General features: G+C 50.8%; 1 protein-coding gene across 1 annotated transcript in view; it reads right to left on the bottom strand.

The window, feature by feature from the left end:
- RPH3A (rabphilin 3A) overlaps positions 1 to 8,782 on the bottom strand; it is a 129,537-nt gene that overhangs the window by 105,767 nt on the left and 14,988 nt on the right. The gene's annotated exons all lie outside the window — the stretch shown is intronic.

Here is an 8,782-nt window from a genome sequence, read left to right as displayed (position 1 = left end):
TGCTGCTGCTGCTGCTGTTTAATGAACCACTGGGTTACTTCAAGCAGCGCAGGGAGGAGGGAAGTTTCAAACATGAACAAGCACCATGAGGCTGGCACTGGGAGCGTTCATTTATACAAAGAAGCACCAACTATGTGCTGGCACCATGCTAGGCACTGGGGACTCCGGTGGGAATTAAGACAAAGGCCCCGGCTCCGGAGAGCTGGCGTGTGAGTAAGGGAATCTGATATGGAAATAAATGCCCAGTGCTAGGGCGAGAGGTGAGGAAGTCGATTGCCCGGCCTTTCTCCCAGAGCATGCCCGGGTGATGCGCTCTGGGGGTGGGTGGTGCGGTTGTCCGTAAGGTGATCAGACCCGGCCTCGTGGAAAACAGAACTGAGTGGAGGTCAGAAGGAGGTAAGATGGTGGACAGGAGGGTGGGGAGGACGAAGGGAACTCCTTCTAGAAGGTTGAGCGCCGGGTTTCTTCATCATCATTTGGCGTCGGTGCAACTACTATGTGCCCAGCCCTGTCCAGAGCAAAGACTGTGTATGTCCTGATTTGCTAAGTGCTCAAGCAACGCGATGAGGTGGCTGTGGTCGTGACTCCCATCTTCCAGAGGAGGAAACTGAGGTGCAGGGAGACTGGGCAGCCAGCCGAGGTCCTATCGTAGCAGCAGAGCTAGGATTTATTCCCAGTAGATCCCACAACGATCCCCGCTTCCTTCCTCTACTTTCACCCCAGCGTGGCCAGCGCGTGGCCCACTCTCTTGGATTGCTGTAGACAGAATCCCTTCTCCTCTCAATAGCAGCAGAGCTAGGATTTATTCCCAGTAGATCCCACAACGATCCCCGCTTCCTTCCTCCACTCTCACCCTAGCGTGCCCAGTGCGTGGCCCGCTCTCTTGGATCACTGTAGCTATTTGTCACCTCACTTTCCGTGCCAGCTTTCAAATCCAGCATTGTAGCCAAGGTGGCCTCTCTAGTTCCAGATCCACCCAGCTGGGAACAAAGGGACTCCTTGTTGCTTCAGGAGCAAAGGCAAGGCCTGGGCCTACAGGGGCCACCGACCTCATCTCACCCTGTGCTCTGCGGGGCCTTCTTGCAGCTGGTAGCATGCCACCGCAGGGCCTTTGCACATGCCGGCTCCACCACCAAGCAGGTTCTCTTCTCTCGTTACCAGTTAACGTCTATTCATCCACCAAATGTCAGGTCAAATGTCCCCTCTGCGGGAAGCCCTCCCACTTGGGGCTGATGTCTCTGGGGCCTGCCCTCTTCTCTTCAGAATCTGTGTCTTGGTCTGGTTGCAGGATACCTGCTTCAGGGCTACCTCCCCAGGTACCACATCTGGATCGTTTACTACTCCATCCCAGCCCTGTGCACCGTGCCCGTCGTAGATCCTAAATGAGAGAAGATCAGGATTCTCCCAGCAAACATGCCCCAGACACATTCCCCTTCCGTCCTTCAGATGCATGTGTTTTCATTGTCAAACACTTTCTGCTCTTTTCTCTTGATTTACTCAACTTTGAGCAACGAAATGTTGCTAGGTGCAGTTCCATCTGTTCTGACTCCTACCGACCCTGTGTACGACAGAAGGAGACATCGCCTGCCCAGACCCGCGCCATCCTCATGATCGCTGCTCTGCTTCGAACCCAGTGTCAAAGGCCAGTGTCAAAGGCCCATCTTGTCCAAGGCCTTCCTCGTCTTCTCTGCCCCTCTACCTGACCAAGCACGATGGGCTTCCCTGACAACACATCCCAAGTACGTGAGACCAAGTCTTGCCATCCTTGTTCCAAGGAGCATGCTGGCTGTCTTTCTTCCAAGAGAGCTCTGCTGGTTCTTCTGGCACCCATGGTACTTGTCATATTCCTCACCAGTACCACCATCCAAATACATCGATTCTTCGTTGATCTTCCTTATTCGACGTCCAGCTTTCCCAAGCCTGTGAGGTGATTGACAACACCATGACTTGGGTCAGGGGCACTTCCATCCTCAAAAGGACATGCTTGCTCTCCACACTTGAAAGAGGTCTTGGGCAGCAGATTTACCCAATGCAGTGCATCTTTTAAGTCAAAATCGCTGAAGTCAATTCTCGCAAAATGTTCCACCATCATGCCACGCGGAACGGGACCTCTCATCCCTCCATTCTTCAGCAAAAGGCAATGACTTTTCATACAAAGGTAAACGTCTCTTAGATTTTCTAGTTGGCTAAGTTCTCGTTGTTGATTTTTGGAAGGGGTAGTTTTTATAGACTGATACGTTTCTATCACAAGTGGTTTTAAACACTAGATTTTTATGTGAACATCACACGGCTCCTACGTTTGGTTGCCAACCACTCCTTCCCCTCAGAAAGTATTTTTGCAAGCACGGGTGTGCTAATGTTTCTACATGTAAGACAATGAACGGATCAAGTCTGATAAACAGATGTTTGCCAATATCATCGGCAACCCTTGAGATCCTTTGTTGGTCTGTCTTTTCAAACCTCTTGATTGCGAATTGGGTGGAGGTTTGCGGTGGTGGTGGTACTAGGTGCCACTGACTTGGGTTCAGCTCATGGTGACCCCGTCCACTACGTACAACAGGATGAAACAGTGCCCTTCCCTGGGCCATCCTCACCGTTGGGAGGTTTACAGAGGAAATCATCAGGTTGCCATGCAAGAAGGCATACATTTTGCTTCATCTCATACACCGCAATCCTTTAAAAGTAACACCTACGTCCTCCCTGGGTTACCTCCAGTCTCCACTCTGCTTCCTCGCCTAGCCCTGCTCAACGGTTTGTCCTCGGGCAAAGGCTGCCTCCTTGATCTTAAAGATTGCTGATTCTAAGGTGTGTGTAGCTCCTTGGTGCTATGGTTCTCCTTACAGACGTGCCGATTATTTGGCTGAAAACTGAATTCCATGATGAGTGGAGTTCCAGACCGAATGCGTGGCTAAGGGCCATGGTCTCGAGGGTTCCACCGGTCTCTATCTGACAACTAAGCCTGGTCTCTTATGAGCTTGAGTTTTAGTCCACATTCTTCTCTCACTTCGTTCAGTATCTTCCAATGTGCTCGCTTTCAGAGCATTGGTCACGGGAGCCGGTATCATCTAGTTCTGCTGGTTTCCACACCATGGGGACCGATGTTCATGTGATAAATCTTCTTTATTTAAGTAAGACAAAACCTAAAATAAGTGTGGAGGGAGAGGGAGAGAGGCTGATCCTTTTCATTGGGAAAGTATAGAGAACAGGAGGCTCAGCTTTTACCTGGGTCTCTGTCTTACACAGTAGGAGATGGTCAATGAGTATTATACCAAAGGAGTGCATTGTATTTTGTTTGAGAAAGGTCCCAAATTGCAGTGCAAAAAAGACCAGATGGGGACAGGTAGGACCTGGAAACACAGGGAGTCCAGGGCGAATGATCCCTTCAGGACCAGTGGTGAGAGTGGCGATACTGGGAGGGTAGAGGGAGAGTGGGTTGGAAAGAGGGAACCAATTACAAGGATCTATATGTGACCTCCTCCCTGGGAGACGGACAACAGAAAAGTGGGTGAAGGGAGACGTCGGATAGGGCAAGATATGACAAAATAACAATTTATAAATTATCAAGGGCTCATGAGGGAGGGGGAAAAATGAGGACCTGATACCGGGGGCTTAAGTGGAGAGCAAATGTTTTGAGAATGACGAGGGCAATGAATGTACAAATGTGCTTGACACAATTGATGTATGTATGGATTGTGATAAGAGTCATATGAGCCCCTAATAAAATGATTTTAAAAAAGACCAGATGTTCACACCTGCATTATCCCCTACCAAAAGCACACTCGTGCAATACCTCCTAATGTCCATTTTGCTTTCAATGATCCTACTCTGTCTTAGGTTTTATTTTTTTCCCCACCCGCTTCAGCAGGGACTCAAAAGATAACACAATATCAAGAACATCAGGAGTCAGACTTCATTCTGCAATCCAAGAACAAGCTTCCTGGTCAGATAGAGACGAGGTGAACCGAGGAAACTTGGTAGCATAGTGAGTTAGGCGTTGGGCTGCTAACCACAAGGTCAGCAGTTTGAACCCACCAGCCGCTCTAAGAGAGAAAGATGAGGCTTTCTTCTCCCATGAAGATTTACAGCCTCTGAAACCCAAAGGCGCATTGCCTAGAGGGTCACAACGACTCAGAACTGACTTGCTGGCAGTGAGTTTAGCTCGGCCATACGTGGACAGTATCACTAGGGAGATGCTTACCTCTCAGAGCAATCAACCATGGAAGGTCTCACGGGCAGCATGTGCTCCATGTCCAAGTTCAGAACGCAGGAAGGTTAGGCTAAGAGGGCGGATGAACACGAGAAACACAGGGGAGAGGTGGGAGGAGGGCTGTTCCATTGAGGGAATTGCAATCAAGGCCATGCAAGAAAATGTGCATCCGCTGTCAAATGGAAAATTGATTTGCTCTGTAAAACATCACTCAATTCCTAAGTACATGTTTTTCATCAACACCAGAAAGAACCTAACTGAGCAGCCCATCAGAATGAGCAATGCTTTTGTAGGTGCCCAGTCCCTCATGCGGAGCCCTGGTGGTGCAGTGGTTACACGTTGGGCTACAGTCCTCATGGTTGGCAGTTTGAAACCGTCAGCAGCTCCCCGGGAGAAAGACTGGGCTTTCTGCTCCCATAAAGAGTAATAGTCTCGGAAACCCACAGGGGGTCCCTGTGAGCCAGCACGGACTCGACGCAGTGAGCTTGTTTTTGGTTTAAGTCCCTCACTGAAGACGTCCAGTGGGCATCACCTACAACCTCAATCGTAAGTTCTAGAGATAAATTTGATAAACCAAAACTCACTGCCATCGAGTTGATTCCGACTCCTATAGTGGGCCTATAGGACAGAGTAAAACCACCCTGTGGACTTCTGAGATCCATACAGGGATAGAAAGCCTCGGCTTTCTCCTGCAGAGCGGCTGGTGGTTTTGAACTTCTGATCTTGCAGTTAGCAGCCCGACATGTACCCACGACTCCACTGTCTTCACCATTGCTATTTTTAATGTGAATTTTTTGCTTTTTATTGTTAATGGTTATTATTTTTCACTTTTTAATTTATGGGTGAAGGTTTCAGAGCAGAATGCCCGTTTTCCATTCACTGTCCCACACACATGTGGGTTCATGTCATTCATCGCTGGTTCCCCGCCGTCACAGCACGGATCCCACTTCCTCCCTGTGTTTCCTGTTCCCGCTCCTCCTTCGCTCCTGGCTGGTTGGCACTCTGTTTCCCCCGCCCCGCCCCCCGCCCCCCAGGAGATCCTTGGACTAGGGTTTGATAACCCCGAGGCTCATGAAAGAGGAGTCCTGCCCCTCGCAGAAGAGTCACAAGGAGGAGACAAGCCAGTCAGGGTGCAGTATGGCACTGATGAAACATACAACTTGCCTCTAGCTCTTTAGTGCTCCCCTCCCCCCACCCCACTATCATGACCCCAGTTCTACCTTACAAATCCAGCTAGACCAGAGCATGTACACGGGTATAGATAAGAGCTCCCAACCTAAGGAATCCAGGACAGATAAACCTCTCAGGACCAATAATGAGAGTAGCCATACCAGGAGGGGAAAGTGAAGGTGGGGGGAGAAAGGGGGAACTGATCATCATGATCTACCTATAACCCCCTCCCTGGGGAATGGACAACAGAAAAGTGGATGAAGGGAGACAGCGGTTGGTGCAGGACATGAAAAAGATGTATAAATTATCATGGGTTTCATCAGGGGCGGGGGAGGGGGGCAATGAGCTGATACCAAGAGCTCAAGTAGAAAGAAAATGTTTTGAAAAGGATGATGGCAACCTATGTACAAATGTGCCTGACATGGTGGATGGATGGATGGATGGATGGATGGATGGATGGATGGATGGATGGATGGATGGATTGTGATCAAAGCTGTAGGAGCCCCCAATAAAGGATTTGAAAAAAAAAGAAAGAAAATGGAGTTCTGGCGACACCGCAGCTAAACTCTTGACTGCTAACTGAGAGATCCACGGTCCAACCGCACCAGCGCCTCTGTAGGAGAAAGATGGGCCAGTTTGCTTCCACAAAGATTCCAAACCAAACACACTGCCATCGAGTCCATGCTGACTCATAGCAATCTTTTAGGACAGAGTAGAACTGCCCCTGTGAGAGTCCAAGACTGTGTGCTTTTTACGAGAGTAGAAAGCCCCTTCTTTCTCGCCGTGGAACGAGACAGGTGGTTCAAACTGCCAACCTTTCAGATCGCAGCCCATTGCATAACCACTATGCCACGAGGGAGGAATCCAGTGAGGCAGTTTGACTCAGCCTTACAGGGTTGGCATGAGTTGGTCTGGGATGACCAGCTTTTGCGGTGGCAGTGTGGTTTTTATTTGCTAAGGAAGGGCACGGCCTTTAAAAACAAAAATAAACTGCTAGCAATTATTTCCATTAAAAAAATGTTTAACACTAAACAAACAGAAAAGACATCATAACAGGCTAGAAGAAAATCTTTCTAGGAAAATTTAGTTGGCAACGATTCATCTGCTGATAAATATCTGTTTGGTTCTTTCCCTCATGGTCAGTGGAAACGACCACTTCCGGATCTGGAAGCTACGAGTGTCAGTGGCCTTCAAGAGCCTTCTGAAACTGGGCAGATCCGGAGAGCTGGGGAGAGTTTACAATGGACTGCTAAGACAGACCAACACCGATCATGACGGCGATGGCGACCTGGGAGCTCTACCTGCAGGAACCCATTTGCTCTTTCGAAGAACCCCATGGAATGGTCCGAGTCATCCTGCTATGAGCAATAACATCCCTACTTTGGGTTGAAAAGAGCTGAGGAATAGGGAGTTTCTATAACAGGGAGTCTGCCCAGTGTGGGGGAAGTAGATCTGAGCGTTGAGCCCAGGGAGTCTGGTCCTCGATGCTGACCTACATCACGGGCGAGCCCAGCACAGGCCCAGCAGGGGCTGGGATAAAGGGCAGAGTCTAAAGGCTTGCTGGTGTCCACTGCACGAAGGATGGTGTGGAAACAGGCGAGAAGCCAGGAGAGTCTGTGGAGTCTCATTGCTTTTAGGTGCTATTAAGTTGATTCTGACTCAGAGACCCCATGTGGTAGAGCAGAGCTGCCTCATGGAGTTTTCTAGACTGTCATCTGAGGAGCTCTGGTGGCACAGTGACTTAAATGGTCAATGGAGAACCTCAAGGTCAGCAGTTCGAATCCACCAGCTGTTGGAAGAAGAGGTGGCCGTCTGCTCCTGTCAAGCATGCAGCCTCAGAAGCCCTAATGGGCAGGTTGCACTTTGTAGATGGTGGCTATGAGTTGGAACCGACTGGGTGACTATGGGCTTGGTTTGGTTGCCAGGCCTTTCTCCCCCAAGTCGCTAGGTGGATTTGAAGCACCCGTCTTTCAGTAAGCAGCTGACTATGTAACCAATGCATCGCCAAGACCCCTTAGAAGTACCCAAGCCCCTACCCCCTGGCCCCCTGACACCGAGTTGACTCCAACACTGCAAGCCTATGTGGGATTCCTGAGGCGGTCTGTCTCTGTGGAAGCAGACAGCCTCCCAGGGAGTGGTGGATGGGCTTGGACACCGGCCTTTTGGTGGGCAGCCCCGTGCTTGCACCCAGCAGCACCCTCTTGGAAGTAGCCTACAGAATCCCACTGATCCTGCAGCTCCCAGCTCCCCAGAAGGGCATCATCAACCATCATTGGCTGCCCAATCTCAGGGGAGAAAGTGCTGTGGGGTGGCCGGCCAGGTGTTCCAGGGCTCAGAGCAAGCTCCCCACCTGGGAAGGTTCACATTGGGCTGTGATCCTCCAGGTCAGCAGTTCGAAACCACCAGGTGCTCCAGTAGAAAGTTCGAAACCAGCAGTAGAAAGATGGGACTTTCTACTCCTGCAGAGAGTTCCCGTCTCGGAAACCCACAGGGGCAGTTCTACCCCATCCTGTAGAGTTGCTGTGGGTTGGCATGGACTGAGTGGCAGGGAGTTTGGCTTGGGGTTTGGGAGTGCTCACAGTTACGCCGGCCACAGCCCACCAGCCCATGGCGTGGGGGCTGCCAAATTACCCACTTGCTTGAGTTGCTGCCCGTGTCACTTCAAGGCAAGCCTGGGTGTGGCTGTGACTGGGGACCGGCGATGCTTCAGCGCACGTGGCTGTGGTCACCCTGGAGATGGAACATGGTTCTCATCCTGAGCTCGCCTTGCGGCCTTGGGGAACAGATTGGCCTCTCTGAGACTGCGTCCCTTCCCCTGTAAAATGGAGGTCGGATTTCTAGACCTGCCCTGCTTACCTGGATGCTTACGCTTAAAAAAAATGAAGTTCTATGCAACGATCAACAACGTCACAGTCTGATATTGTTGACCGGGTGCTGGGCTCCAGTGCATCACACGCGCTCACTCGGGCCACCCTCACACCCTGCGATGGAAGTGCTATCATGAACCTGGGTTAAAGAGGCCCAGGAGACGTCCAGTCGCCTGGCCACGGTCACAGGTGGGCAAGCAACACAGCTCAATTCTGACCCTGGAAGTCCAGCACCCGTGGCGGCATGTTTACTGTTGCTATTGGTCCCACCCCAACTCCCATCACCACTGTGCTCCTTCGGACTCTTGGTGATCTCACAGGACAGAGCAGAACTGCCGCTCTGGGATTCCTAGACGGTATGCCTATCGCTGAGAATACTGCGGATCCAGGTCCCAAATCAAACCACTGCCACCCAGTCAGTTCTGACTCATGGAGATCCTATAAAGCAGAGCAGAACTGCCCCCCTGTAGGAGTCCAGGAATTCCAGTCTTTATGGAAGCCGACCACCTCATCGTCCTCTCTTGAAGGGACTGGTAGA

Source organism: Echinops telfairi, unplaced genomic scaffold (genome assembly GCF_000313985.2).
Source record: "Echinops telfairi isolate 266 unplaced genomic scaffold, ASM31398v2 ScPeMD7_7412;HRSCAF=8450, whole genome shotgun sequence".
NCBI classification, from domain to species: Eukaryota; Metazoa; Chordata; class Mammalia; order Afrosoricida; family Tenrecidae; genus Echinops; species Echinops telfairi.
Note: the sequence above shows the minus strand (reverse complement) of the source record. Positions and strands in the feature narration are given on the sequence as shown.